Source organism: Plectrocnemia conspersa, unplaced genomic scaffold (genome assembly GCF_051122295.1).
Source record: "Plectrocnemia conspersa isolate PC_06_02 unplaced genomic scaffold, ASM5112229v1 ptg000001l, whole genome shotgun sequence".
Taxonomy (NCBI): Eukaryota; Metazoa; Arthropoda; class Insecta; order Trichoptera; family Polycentropodidae; genus Plectrocnemia; species Plectrocnemia conspersa.
This window is the reverse complement of record NW_028277165.1, coordinates 19,805,459-19,819,235: the sequence shown is the minus strand read 5'-3', so window position 1 is coordinate 19,819,235 and position 13,777 is coordinate 19,805,459. Positions and strand designations below refer to the sequence as shown.

General features: G+C 30.8%; 1 non-coding gene across 1 annotated transcript; it reads left to right on the top strand.

Moving 5' to 3' along the window:
• Positions 1 to 12,446: 12,446 nt before the first annotated feature.
• TRNAK-UUU (transfer RNA lysine (anticodon UUU)) lies at positions 12,447 to 12,519 on the top strand. The gene has a single exon. It is a non-coding gene; the product is annotated as a tRNA-Lys (tRNA).
• Positions 12,520 to 13,777: the final 1,258 nt, after the last annotated feature.

Genomic DNA, 13,777 nt, shown 5'->3' with positions numbered 1-13,777 from the left:
ACAATCGACCAGCTATGAATTTATAATATTTTTAAATACCCAAAACGTTTTACATATGGTAGTGAAACTTATGGATTAGAGCATAAACCATTAAGTACATTTTCTACAAAAAATAAACATATTAGTATAACTTGGCATTACTGATTTTAAGCTTACTTTTGGAAGTTTTACAATGGGACTAATAAATTTAAGCTTGTAGTTGTGTGTCTAGATTTTTATTCTACAATATCACTATGTTTATTTCATATAGATAGTGACAAAAATTTTCTACGTTTCTTAAATATAATTGACTGTTTTATTCTGGTTGATTTTAATTTCCAATCTCTCAAAATATTTATTTAAGTTTTCAAAGATTTTTTGTAATTTATCCGCAATTTGTTTAAGAACGTAAGCACTCATTTTTTATTTCATTTAGAACGTAAGCACTTATTTTTTATTCAATTTTGCTACACCGTTCTTATACAAGATAATTCATTTATAATATTATGAGTTCTTAGATTGAATTTAATTAAAAAATATAATAAATATTTATATTTGCAAATAAGTCTTTAGAAAAAAATATTTGATTCTAAAAATATTGTCAAAATAGTGTATAAACAAATTTATTTTAAATCTTTTCATACATAATTTTTTTAATTGTCAATATTGCTTAGTGAAAGTCAATATATTTTTTTTTTACAATGTTTCCATTTTATAGACATACACGAGCGTCTACATATATGTATAAGTTGACTTACATTGTTAAATCATCATTCGACCCCGTGACTCGGTAAATGGTGAAAGGGAAATGGAATATTTCGCGATAAAGTAGGCAAATTACCATACAGCAGCAGTCCAGGATCTTCCAGATCGCATAAACAGAATACTTTCTTTCTTCGTCATGGGAAGGCGAAAATTCGCCTATAAGCCCTTCCTCCTTACGCGCCATATCCCTAAGTGGCTCATATTTACCTTGGCCGACCGTTTTGCTGCTCACAAAAACCTACGCTATCATAATACGATTTTGTTAACCTAAATAACTTAGTAATGACCACCTGTGTGAAAGGGATTCCAGGCTTCGAATAAGGCATACATTTGTATATACAAGATGGACTGTTAAAAAGTTAAAAATAAAGTTGGTAATAAATTATTCACAAAATATTTTTGTGAGCCTTCTACATAATAAATAGTTTAAATAAACTAAATTATTATAAGACTGGTATCGAAGAATGATACATTCATGTTACTATGGTTAAAAGTTTTCGGGACTAGATATATATGGAATATAATTTTTTAATGACGCACATATTATTAGTTATCTTAGAAACTAACTAAAAAGTTATTTGATGGTAATGCAGTGTTAAATATATTTATGCAAGGTTTATAAATTTCTTTTTTTTTAAGGAAACGTCGTTTAGATTCTTTTTATATCTTGAGAATCTTCCCCTTTTATGACTGTTACCATACGTGCAAATGGGAGTAAATCTAAGAGAGCGCGGTCAAACGGCAGCGTCAACTTCGTAAAATATTCTATTTTGATGCTTCAACATAAAATTCGGCTGTTTGATGGTGATAAACCGCCGGGGGTGAACGCACCAACCCTGCTCGTTGGAATTGGGTAAAAATATGTTACTTGCAACCGCACAAAGCTCGACATGTGAGCAATTTTGACCTCAGTCACATGAAAGAAAATTCTATATAAAAATCTATGCATAATAATTTTTATGAGCAAAAATATATTAAAAAGTTTTTATTATTCACCACATTCGTTATCTAAAATGTGTTTTGAATTTTAAATATCATATATATACATACATATGTGTTTATAAAGTAATTTATAAAATTTACATTGCTGTGTAGGTCTAATGATAGCTCAACAGAGTTATAAAACTTAACTTTATTTAAAATTAAAACCCTGCCTGCAAATGAAATAAAGTCTCCTTCAACCTTTAATTTATGCCTAGGTTTTTATTTTTTTTAATTGCTTATATATTGGTAAAAATAAATTATTAAGAAAATAAAAAAACGAACATTCGCTTTCTATGAAATTATCAATGGACTTGCATATTTTTTTAAAATTATTCATTACATAAAAAGCAACATAAATTGATCTTTTACAATATCAAAATATAAATTAAAACTACCTGCTGAATATGTTAATCGTATTATGCATCTGTAAATTGGGTATTTTCCCACCATTTCACAGCCGCCTCTATTCACACGATAAGGATCCTACAATTCCCGTTATTTATCGCCTCATCAGTTTATCTCATTTTTGCGTTTCAAATAATCACTAGAAAATAAAATTATCAACAAACAGTTATGCTTTGGCAAATATCACTCTACAAAAAGGTTACGAGCCTTTTAATATTCCGTTTATTTCAACAATTTTACAAACATACTAATTATGTATATAAACATGTTTGAATTAATAAACATGTTTATGTTTACAATTTGTTATTATATACAATTTAATATTTATGGTAAAATACTAAAGAATCTTTCATATTTTAAGCAAAAAAAAAAACAATATAGTGATAAAGTGAGTGCATTTTACTGAGGTTTTGGAACCATTCATATGTGTCTTTGCATTTTGTGCTTATATATAAATTTAAGATTGTTTTTATCATAGTCACCGATACATATAATTAATGGGCTGGTGTGATTTCACAAAATATTTTTATAATATTTTCTGATATGAAAATAATAGTTAGCTTTAATTGTTAGTTAAACATAAAAATTATTATAAAATTGTGTATTATACATTATTTTTATAGTATAACATGACATGCAATTTGCGAAGTTCTAAGATATTTTAATTAAATTTTTATTTGGAGTCCAGATGTACGCCTAAATATTTAAAGTTTTTTTCTTTTTACGTTTCTTACGTTATTGACCTGTTTGTAAAAGTTGTGGCAGAATTTGTTTACGTTTTGCAAAAATAATTCGGTGGTTTTTGATTTTTCACCTTTAAAAATATTTATTTTATTTTTCAAAACACTGTAATTTATTCCCGATTGGTTTGAGGCTGTATGCGCTATATAAATAAACGCGTATTTTTAATTTTCAGGATATCATCCAGCTGAAGTTCTCAAATTTTTTTAAGAACTTTAACTGGAATTTTACGCGGTATCGAGTGTTCAATTTTTAGTGAAACAACACAGCTTTTACTTTTTAAGTATTATTGAATTAAGCGAATAGTTTGGCGCTTTGTATTTATATATTTTATAAATCAAATTGTCACACCATCCGTTTGTGGTATGACATAACAATTTGATTTTTATGGTATTGAAATTTTTCCCCCTAAGATTGTAACCACCAACGTGTTAGCTAATATAAAAATTATTTACATGAACATAGATATAAATAATAATATGTATTGTATATATTTATATGTTTTTAAATTAATTTTTGTGTTTAAATAAACGTTTTATATAATAAAATAGTGCTTTAAAAATGTGTGTAACATTTTAATTTATTATGGCGTATGCTGTATATTACATCACAAAATGACTAATTTCTAGCATCACACTAGTAGTTACATAAGGTTCATCAGAGGATCGTCAAAAACCAAGCAAGTTCGCACCGAGACATGTTTACCTGTTTATTCCTTCGGCGATACGCTAGAAGCAATTTGCAGATAAGTAGGAGATAGGTTTGATTACCACCCGAGGCGTTACGTTCCACCTTCCTTCCTCCGGACGTATTCGTCCTTATCGAGTTTCCACGCGGGGAAATGTCGCCGAACAAACGAGCAGGCTTTTCCCGGGCTGATGTTGCGCTAGATCAATCCCGGGGACAAATGTTGGCAATTTTTATCGATTACACCGCAAGAAAGAGAGAGAGAGAGAAATCGTCTAGAGTCAAAATCTTACACCGTCGGTAAGTGCGATCGTCGTCAAGATTCATTGTATATGGCATAGTATAAATACATACTTAGTCAATTCCAAACTCAAACAATAGCGAAGCCCTTTTGCTAATTTGCATGGTTTGGGGCTTTGGTCGTACTTGTTAATTAATTCAATCGGTTTTGATTGATTCTGCTAATGAATTAAATCTTATTCCCGTAATTCGAAACTATAAACGAGGCCGGAAATCTTTAGTTATACAGATGCGATAATCTATGTATTGGTATATATACATTATTATCGAAATACAGTTATTGCTTTAATAAAAATACTGACATTTCGGAAGTATCATAGAAATTCAATCACCGCCCTTTGAATATCATGTAATTTCTATATATTTTTTATTTTGCATAACTCAAATGAATTTTGAAATTTAATTAATATTATTGCGATTTAACAATTAACTTCAATGCGTATCGATGATAAAAATATATTGTATTATTACAAAACATAAAAAAATTAAATTAAATTATATAAAACTAACTAGCTATTCGTAACAAATATTGAATGCGCTATGGAAGTGTATCAAGGAACCGATTGCGAAAGTCATAAGCGAGTAAGCTAGTGCAGACATCCTAACTCTAACGGATAGCAGTAAAGGACGCGATCGTGACTCAAAACTACTATTCCTCAAGAATAGTTTGAATGTCAATAAAGCTAATTAGTAGTTAAAAGAAATGCTAAGTGACAAAAAATTTTTTGCAAGAATTAAGCGAATCTTAACTCAACGCTCTTGAATGCGCTGAGATATAAAAACAATAATAATTAAATATTTTTCTAAACTAGTTATCTTAAGATTTCTTGAACTTATTTGATTAATTAAGAGAGACAATTTTATTATTCAGTAATTCTGAATAATAAATTCTAATTTAAAAATATTAGAAACCAGTGACAACTCGTCAAAATGGACTGCGAGGCTACAGACATATAAATTATTTTTGTTTAGAATAATATCTTACATAGTACATAATTGTGTTTCATTAAGGATATCTTTGAACTTTTATTGCTGCAGCCTATCGATTACTTTTTTTACGGAACTTTGGTATTTTAAAGAACTTAAATTACTAACGGATCGTCAAAGCTAAACACGTTCTTTGTGAAAAATCCGAGCATCTTGGATTATTTTTCGCAGATGTCGTTTACGTGTAGAGTAAAACTTTTTGCAGTCTCAAAAGTAATTTTAAGACCTTGACCTAAAATATTTTCTAGTAAAAACGTTTTCACTGAGCTCGTAAAAATATTCTTATGGCAAACTAGAAAGTGTTACAATTAGGCACTTTTCGACACTAAAGAACTGACGGTTGACAAAAGTCAATCTCCACAGAGAATCAAGATCACTGTCTTTAAATCATCTGCATACAAAAGAAAAATGAAATTTGTTACTGTTGTATTTTTTCCCTTATCTTCGAGCTCATACTTGATAATAAACTTTTAATAATCGGCCGCCATAGATTAAAAAAAAACTGTCGACGATCACTCGAATAAATAAAATAAAAAATAAAGTTAAATCATCTTTTTAATATAATTTTCTACTTATAAAATTGCACTGTATCTAAACATTATCACGTATTGCACCTGTTCACATATAACTATTGATTGTAAAAATTTCATATCTTGTGCAACATTTTCTTGTGTATGCATTGTCTTTGCGCCAGCGGACGGGTTTAAGCATTCAAAGCGCAAGTCGGCAATCGGCTGCTTGTAATTGCCATAAAAAGAACCTCCTAGTTTTGTATACCTACAGATGCACCCAAATTCTCATCACGTTCAACGCTTTTCCAACGAAGAAATTTATTTTGGAAAGCTAAACGTTCTAGAGTTGGAAAATTGGAATCTAAACGAAACTTTACCATCGTTGATTTTTGAAATTTTGTTTCATATACTCAAGAATACTAATTATTTATTACATATGTAAAATTCATGCTCGTAATTTTGTAATTATTTAGTGTAGAAATTCGCTTCTAGTCTTTTCAAAATGAACCTCGCCGACAATGATAAATTATTCGTTACTACCGCGCAATTATCTGTCATCCGTTGACGTTCACTCCCTGATTATTATGGCTTTATTTTAATGTAATTAAAATCTAAAACATACCAAAAATGATAGCTTGTAGTAGTACTGTAGGTTTTAATCATTTCCTAAAATAATGAAGTACCATTTGTTATTTTGACTAGCAAGAACAAAAAAAATATTATTAGAGATAATGGTTGAGAAAAATATTTAATTATGTATGTGAATAAAAAAATATCTTGCATTATAAACATTAAAGTAAATATTACTTTGTCTAAAAATAAAATTTTGTCTACATTTTTCTAATAACATAATATATTTTATATTTAACTGGTGGATTTACGACTTTTTGAATGATCTTTAAAATCTCAAAAAATATTACTTTTTTGGATATAACATATTTAAGAAATTTTAAATTAAAATCAAAGAAAATAATTAATGCCATACCTAAATTGCGTGCTTAATTATTTTTAAAGGGCCTCTCATATTATGCATTACGTTTATTAATACATGTTACCGGTTCATAATTATTTTGAGGTTTACAATAAGTTTCATGATTAGCTAAAATTTAATATATTGAAATGTATAATAAAATGCTGGTGGGCATAATTTATTTAGTAGAAATTTTAGAACCTTTACAATTTAAGTAAAAGAAAAATTAATAGTTAAGCTACATTGATTTGCCATATATATTTCAGTTATTTAGCATGTTGTGCTTTATCGTATCTTTAAGACACTGGGTTGATGTGACACATATATGCCACATTATTAAAGCAAGACACCCAGGATCCATATTATAGAGAGGGGTCGCAATTTTTATTTAAAATATGAAAAAACTAACCTGCCTAACAAACAGAACAAAATAAATACAAAATTTATATTTAGAAAAAGATTTTAAAAACTGCGGCAGTGATTGTGTTTTAAAAACAAATAATAGATAAAATTTTCAAAAAAAAAATTTAATTTTCATTTTGCTTTTATTTTAAATAAAAACATTTTTACTTTCTTAACTTTTTTCTCTAAAATCTTCTTTAACAAAAATACGATTTTTTTTATTTTTTGAATGGCTACCATCTTGAAACGAAATGGTGGACAAAGCTGGCTAACAAATATATCTGAGATGTTGACCGGGTCTATTTTTGGCAAAAATAATATGCTGATATAATAAAAGCAGCGGAAGTTATTGTGCTCCTAATTTTGAGTGAATTCTATATATAAACCTATTATTTTCAGGCAAAATGTGTTTTTAGAAAGAATTGAGTTAGGTTGAGTTAGGCTATGCTACGATTTATCATAGCATAACCTAACTATCGTAGCATAGCTTAACATAGCCTAACTCAAAAGATTTTAGTTTAAAGAAAAATATAAATTTATGTACAAGAGTTCTCAATTTATACATTCAGGTACACAGGCGGTGCAACGGGTGCAAGATCCCCAGACTGCATATTATGAGAATGTCTAATTTAAAAAAAATCTTTTGACTCTTTAATAAAAATTAATAATTTAAATTGTTTTTTTTTAAATTGACCCTTCTTTCTATGAATTTATTTATTTATTTTTATTTTTATTTTAGATTAAATTAAGACCATCGTGGCCTAACAGGTTACCCCAATGCGCCACGATGGTCGAAAACAAATTTTAAATTTATAAAACATAAAAAAAAAGTATATATACATAAATATAAAAATACTTAAACATAACAAAAAAATTATAAAATATTAAAATTAAATGAAATAAACCGGATCAGCTCCTCGTAGCTGACATTAAATAGGTCAATATGTAATGCCAGCGTATTAAGGAGCCGGATGGCCACAGCCATAGGCGAGTCGGCAAGTGCGGATGTCCTAGCCCTAACGGTCATCAAAAGAGGTCTCGATCGTGATTCTCGAAAATGTTCAGGAACCCAAAACTGGAATTCCTCGAGAATAGCTGGATTGTCGACAGCACCTTTTAGTAATTTAAAAAAATGCTTAGCGATATACAGCTTTCTGCAAGAACTCAGCGAATCATATCCCAACGCTCCTAAAAGAAAGGCGCTGGGATATAAGTACGGATAATAACCAAATGTCCTTTTGTAAAGGTATCTTAAATACCTTTTTTGAATTTTTTCCACTAAAAGGGAATATTTGGCTATTCGGGGATTCCAAATTATAGATCCCGATTCAAGAATGCTACGAACTAAGGTGTCATAGAGGATGCGAATAACTGACGGATCGTCAAAGTGAAAGGCATTCCTCATAACAAAGCCGAGCATCTTGGAAGATTTATCACAGACGTCGTGTATGTGTAGAGAGAACCTCCATTTGCTCTCGAAAGTGATTCCGAGATCTTTAATGGAAGTTTCTCTAGTCAAAATGTTACCACCGAGATGGTAGAAATAAGCTGATGGCGAACGGGATCGAGAAAATGACACAGTATGGCACTTTCCGACACTAAAGGGCAGACGGTTAACGGAAGCCCATCTCCACAGAGAGTCTAAATCACTTTGTAGAGAGAAGGAGTCCGCAACAGATCGAATGCATTTATATAATTTTAAATCATCTGCGTACAGAAGAAAACTTGAATGTTTAATTGCAGTATTTATGTCATTAATAAATAACACAAAAAGCAAAGGTCCCAGATTGGATCCTTGAGGAACCCCCGAAGGGGTAAAATATTCCTTTGACAATCGGCCACCATACGTTACAAACTGTCTACGATTGCTCAAATAACTTGAAAATAACCGAGTTAAATTATCTGAGCAACCGAGGTTCGACAATTTTTTTAATAATAACGCATGACAAACTTTGTCAAAGGCTTTCTCAAAATCTGTATACACGACGTCTACTTGAATTCCGGCATCGAGAGAAGTTGTCACCGTTTTGGTGAACGACAGAAGATTAGTAACAGTGGAACGGGCAGGACGAAACCCGTGCTGTTGGTCTAATAAAACTTGCTGAAAGTGATTGTAAAGATATTTATGAATAATTATTTCAAATAATTTAGCAGGAGCTGACAACACTGCTACTGGTCTATAATTCTTTATATATAATTTGTCACCCTTTTTATGAATAGGGGTGACTTTTGTGCATTTCCATAAATCAGGAAATGATGATGTTTTGAGAATCAGATCATAAATACATTTTAGAGGAGCAGCGAGACTTACTTCGCAACCCTTCAAAATAAAATCGGGAATTAAATCAGGTCCAGAAGAACGCCCTGTCTTTAATTTATTAAATCCGTATTTAAGATCTGAGTGCTCAGTTTCTCTGATGGTCAGTACTGAAGACCAAGAACATGAAGAAGGAAGCGACTGAGCAGAAGGCGAAAAATATTCCTCGAAAACAGAACGAAAATATTGCGCAAAACCGTCAGCAATATTTTGTGAACCGTCCAATGTTTTATCGTCGAGGTTCATCACTTTCAACGTAGACTGAGTAGCGCGTTTAGTGCTAATGAATTTCCAGAACGCTTTGGGATCATTAATTATTTGTTTTTGGCAATTTTTGTAATGATTGCGATGACAGGAAATTATCAAACACTTAACGCGTGCTCTTAATGAACGAAATACCTCGAGAGCAGATGGATGTCCCGATCTCTTCCATAACTTATGAAAGGCGTGCTTTCTTTTTAGCAATGAGATGATCTCATGAGAAAACCATCTAGGATATGACACGTTAAGCACTCGAGGGCGCTTTCGAATAAAGAGCTGGTCGAATGCACAATAAAGAACCTCATAGAAGGCCGCCAGGGAAGATTCAACATCAACGCACCCGCCAACTCGGCTCCAGTCCATATCTAAAAGTAAATTATTTAATAAACCAAAATCTACACAATTTCCAAACGACCATCCGAGATCATTCCGATCGCTCACGCATTCCAACTCATTCGTAGTTATGCCATTTTTATTTATATTTAATTTTATCATTAGCGCCGGGTGATAATTATCTTCCGATACCAATACGAATTCGCTCTTAATTACTATGCAATTATTTACATTTGTATAAATTAGATCTAATTTGTCACCAAAATTATTATTGACACAATTTATTTGATTTAAATTAAAAATATTACTTATTAAACTTATATCAATATTGGCACTAATGTTCGTAGGTAAATTAAAATCACCCAAGATGATACATTTTTTCTTCAAAAAATATTCAGATTCTGACTGAATCTTACGAAAAAATGCAGCAGTAACGTCTTTTAATTGATTTGGCGGAAAATATAACACGCATATAACGATTGAAGCTCGTTTCGTCTCGACGAGGATCCAGAGATGTTCTCCGTCAGCTTCGAGATGCGCAAGCCTTCGCGCATGAATTGAATCTCTGCGGACAGCTAAGAGCACACCTCCGCCTCTGCTGCATCGATCTCTTCTAAACACGGTGTAACGATCGTCGAAGAGCTCAGCGTTCAGCACGGAATCAGTCAGCCACGTTTCCGTTATAGCGATGATGTCATGCTCCTGTGCGTAGATAGCGGAAAGAAAGTCGACGGTCTTGGAATTTAATCCCCTTACGTTTTGATAAAAAATCGAAAGGGGATCCATCGAACTCTTCCTAGGAAGGTTTAACGCCTTTCCGAAATCTCCATTCTTTAAATGAGCATCCAGATGGCCATAACTCTGGACACATAACCTCATTTAGTTTGGCATCAGGAACTGCAATTTTGAATGATGCATAACTTGTGCCCTTTGTAATGATTTTCGAGACCGACACATCACATGATTTTAGTTTTTCTTTTAGATATACCATAATTGCATCCGCGGTTGTATCCCGGTGCAAGTAGAGCACGTGTAGATGTCTCATTTTTAAAGCTGCTTTTATTAACCCATCCTGCTGTCCAGACCCGCGAAGAAGCTGATTGCGCGCTTGTTTATTCTTCTTCCTGACTTCGGTCCAGGCAAATGGCGAGACATCGGGCACAGGCGTTGGGGTTTTCTCTGCAACCGAAGGAGCTGACGCGTGTCGTCGACGAGTCGGTGAGACTGCGGGTTGAATTGGTGACGACGAAATTGAGCCTATCACCATCTCATTGCTTGGCCTAGAGTCCATGGATTTTGCGATTATTTTTTTATTTTTTCTTCTCTTTGTGAGCTGTTGCTGCTGGGTCGCAGCTTGAATTTTTAGCAGACTTTTTAGTTGCGCAATTAGAGATTGCTGTTCCGCAATCAACTTCGCTTGTGCAGCGAATTTTGCGTCCATTTTTTCGACAATAATATTAATTATGTCCATTACTGGAGCTTATCTACATAAAGTGACAGTTACAAGGGCTGTGCAACAAGTGCAAGGTAGCCAGGTTCCACAGTATGAGAAGTTGCAATTTTAAAAAGAAAAAAAAGTTTTTTTTTATTTTTTTTTAATTTAAAAAAAAAATTTTTGAACCATTTATGAAAATTTTTTTTTTTAGGTTTTTTTAAATTGCAACTTCTTATACCGTGAAACCTGGGTTGTTTATATTAAAAAAAAATCAAAAAAAATGTAATTATTAATTTTTATGAAACATACAAATTTGTTTTTTTTAACCTAGGTTGTTTTTTTAAAAATAAAAAAAAAATTAATTTTTATGAAATTTTTTTTTTATTAAAAAAAAACAGGTTTTACAGTACAAGAAGTTGCAATTCAAAAAAAAAAACAATTTTAATTATTGATTTTCTTAAATGGTTAAAAAAATCATATTAAAATTAGTGCATATTGCTTCGTCGAACTATTAAGTTGATATGTTGTCGAGTGATTTTCGCGGAAGCCGAATTGTTTGCTATTAATTTTATTCCCCGGAAAATCAGAGACCCAAAATACTTAACTTTTACCAAAGAAATAAACAATATGTTAATAATAAAAGAGCTCATTTAACATTAAAATGAAAAGTCTTGGGCAAATTTTGCAAAAGGGAAATAGCGATAGGAAATCATTTACATAAATAAATATAGCTTGATTTAGATAAAAAGAATAAAAAAGCTACTTAAAATTGTATTCCCTGTTTTTAATAGCATCATATAAATTATTATTTAATTAAGATATGAAAATACAAGTATACCGGAATAACTATTGCGATATGAACTTCAAAACATGCGAAAAAGTGCTTTGACATCACAAACGAAGTAACAAACAAAGACTCGTTGTCGCTTAATATATTAAATATATTTTGATTACCTTTTTATGTAATTTTCATGGTAGAACTAAATTGTATTATATAGTACATAAAGAATATTAAACGTCGAATAAAACTGTGAACTCGTTTCGTATACAAAACGGTTAAGATCCTTCACGCATCTCAAGAATTTCGTTATCCCGTTGTCCTTGTATTTAAACGGCTATTCGAACACGATTTTAATATTGTCTCTCGCTCTAATCCATGTGTCGAACGGAGGGTAAGAATTTACATAACAATGTAACGCTGCAAAGGCCAAAACAAAAAGGAGGTCTTAACGACAAAAAAAACTTTTTTTCGCAAAAAACATTTATCTCGAAATACATTTGCGTGTAATGTAAAGTGTGCGATTTTATTATCCTGCTTTATGTAAATGTAATTATTACTCTTTTTATATTTTGGGACCTCCCACACATGCCCGGATAGCTCAGTCGGTAGAGCATTGGACTTTTAATCCAAGGGTCCAGGGTTCAAATCCCTGTTCGGGCGTACTTTTTACGTTATTTTGTTTTTACTTAAGCCCGGCATTATAATGGTGTTTGTAAAATGTACATGGTTATTGAGTTGTTGATTCGAAAATTAAAGATATGTGATATTCGATAAGCCAATATACAAAGTAATGTTTCTAAGATATTTTATTTACTTTTACTACTTTTAGAACACCGTTTATTTATTGTTAAATGTAGTCAACATAAACCGCAATATATTTGGTAGATAACCTGGGATTGAGTTTTTATTTTATCGTTAAAAAACATTGCATCATCAAATCAAATCCGACATTAAATCAATGGACGCATAATTTACGATTAAACACAGAAAAAATGAATCACCACATAAAAATGTCTAAAATTGACCGTATTTTCTTGACAATATTGTAAGCTGATTAAAAAAATGGTCGTTTTAATAACTATCATATATATTTACTTTAAAATTATCTCTCATATATAATATAAAACCGGTGGATCCCAATATTAATTGAAAAATAAATAAATATTGTTTCGTTGCAATTCGATAAAATACGTAATCATAGATTCAAAACTATCCTACCTGATAATAGTTTTATTCTTTAAAAAAATAATGTGCGATTAGTATCAAGTATTCAATTTGATTGATTGAAATTGTCTAACGTTTGATGGTATTGATTGTTGCTTTTTTATATATTCAACTATAAAATAAATAAGAATTCATTGAAAACGTAGAACAAAAAAGGCCGTTAAAATTGTATTGTCTCCGGATACAATCGCTTTTGTGGAGGGAGAAGCGTGATGTAATTTACGTTTTGGGGCTAAAGATATAATCTGTATAGTTTTATAAATCTTTCATATGATTAAAGACAGTGAAAACCTAAGACTATTTCTCTTTTTAGTAGCTGTGATAGATTGATTATAGGGTATGTAAGATATGGTATTCTTTCATAAATTCTTAAATATCACTAATATTGCTAAAATAATCATCTTAATACACCAATATGCAGAGAGGAACAATTAATATATTAACAATTTTGATAAAGAATTTTTAATAAATATTTTTGTAGTAAATAAATACAATTTAAAATATTAGCATATAAAAAAATAGTATAGAAAACAAAAATTAACAACGTAGTAAATATTAGTTAAAATATTAAAAATGAAATTTTTGATACTGCCACGATTTTGAATATTTTTTAAGTCGGGATTATATGATGATAGAGATAATCGTAAACATTGGTCAAGATGTTCATCATTCAAATAATTGCTTGTATCCAGTT